Source organism: Chrysochloris asiatica, unplaced genomic scaffold, assembly GCF_000296735.1.
Source record: "Chrysochloris asiatica unplaced genomic scaffold, ChrAsi1.0 scaffold00035, whole genome shotgun sequence".
Taxonomy (NCBI): domain Eukaryota; kingdom Metazoa; phylum Chordata; class Mammalia; order Afrosoricida; family Chrysochloridae; genus Chrysochloris; species Chrysochloris asiatica.
The window spans coordinates 21901625-21903852 of record NW_006408553.1 but is presented as its reverse complement, the minus strand read 5'-3'; positions in this window follow the sequence as shown (position 1 = coordinate 21903852).

Sequence of the window (2228 nt, the reverse complement as noted above, 5' to 3'; positions counted from 1 at the left end):
TTTGCAGACTGGCCAGTGAGCTTTGTAACACTTGCCCAAGCAGGGCAGAGGCTGAGGGACCACATGGCTGAGTGACTGAAGAAAAGAGCATGCCTACAGTACAGAAGAAAAGGGGTGTTCTTGATTGGAGAACAGCTATATCCTGAATTGTTTTTGATCCTAAATTCTACCCTGTTCACTTCTTTAATAAACCCATAATCATGAGTATTGTCTTTGAGTTATGTGTGGCCATTGCAGTGAGTTATTTAGTCCAGATGTGAAGCACAGAGTGCTGTGAGAGGGATGACTGGTGCTAGAATAGGATAAAGAAAGTTGTAGGGTTGAGGCATGTCTGACCTCCATTTCATAGGAATCAACCTTGAGTTGATTTTGAGTTTGATTCTCCTTTCCCCTTGTGAAGTCAGAGTAATTCAGATATGGTCTCCATGCCATGTTTGCACAGTCTTTCAGGTAGGTTGATTGAGAGGATATTGCAAATGAAATGGATCTGAAGTTTTAGTGAGACTTTTGTTTCAACCCTACATTGCATATCCCCCAACCCTCAAAATCTGGGAAAACATTTAAAGTACACCAATGACAGCAATAGCAACGCAAGTTTATGGATAACCAAAGAAGTTGCCCACAATCTACATCTCCAAGAGGAGTATTTCATGGGGTCAACCTACAGGCCAAGTGGCTTAATATTTTTCTCAGTAACTAGGAGGTTTATTGTGCTTCCAGATGACACCAAACCGGCCCCATGTGTGTAGAGGAAAACTGCTTCATAGGGTTTTTAAGACTGTGACCTTTAAGAAGCAGACCATCAGGCCTATGTTCGGATGTGTCTCTGGATAGAATTGAACTGCCAGACTTTCAGCTAGTGCTTAACCATTTGTACCACCTAGGGAATCCCAAGACAGAAAAGGAGAATAGAAAAATATGTTAGTAGGGAGAAGGTAATGGAGAAGGTAGGACAGGAAATAGGAAGGAAAAAGAAATAGCATGTATTGTTAATTTATTACCTGCCAATTTCTGGAGGTTTCACATGTATTTCAGGATTTAATCTCACCAGCTTCTTCCTGTCTCTCTATTGTCAAGTCAAGTCTGACTCCTAGAGACCCTATCGGAGAGGATAGAACTGCCCCATATGGTTTCCAAGAGAAGCCTACTGTCACATCCTTCTCCCTTGGAGTGGTTGGTGGGTTCAGACTGCTGATTTTTTTGGTTAGCGGCCAAGCACTTACCCACTGTGCCACGGGGACTTCTACTAGTCTCTTCAAAAAACAAACAAACAAAAAACTGACCAAATCCACTGCCATTAAGCTGATTTCAACACATAGTGATTCATTATAGTGTTTCCAAGACTATAAATCTTTACAGGAACAGATGGCCTTATTTTTCTCCTGAGAAGCAGCTGGTGGGTTTGAACTGCCAACCTTGTGGTTAGCAGTTCAATGCCTAATCCATGGCACCACCAGGGCTCCTTACCAACTTTTTTCTTTTAAAAATATCTATTTTTGTTGTTGTTAAAATACCCAGAATAATATATACCAATTCAAAAAATTCTACATGTACAATTTAGTGCTACAGAATACATTAAAGTTTTACAACCATTCTCATCATCCTTTTCCAAACTGATCCTCCCCATTAACATAAATTCAGTGCCCTCTAAATTTCCTATCTAACTTTTGGAATTGCTGTTGCCAATTTTATCTCTTATAGTTTTAAAAAAGAGTACAATACTCAAGGCAGATATTTTTTATTGATTAAATTAAAATGTTGCTTCCTTTTAGAAGCCCTGGTATGTGGAGTTGGTTCCAACTCACAGTGACCCTGCACAGGGTGTCCGAAGCTGCAAATCTTTACAGGAGCAGAAAGCCTCATCTTTCTTCTGCAGAACAGCTGTCAGTTTCGAACTGCCGACCTTGAGGTTAGCAGCCCAATTTGTAACCACTACGCTACTAGAGTACCTTGTATATGATGTGTGGTTGTTGTGAAGTGCTGTTGAGTTGATTCTGACCCATAGCGACCTTGTATAGGGTTTCCAAGGAGCAGCTGGTGAGCTTGAACTGCCAACCTTGCAGTTCAAACAGCTTTGCAGTTTGGCGCATTAACCCACAGCGCCATACCAGGGCAATATATATATGTATTGTTGTTGTTGTTAGGTGCCATTGAGTTGGCACCAACTCATAGCGACCTTGTGCACAGCAGAACGAAACACTGCCTGATCCTGGGCCAACTTCACTACT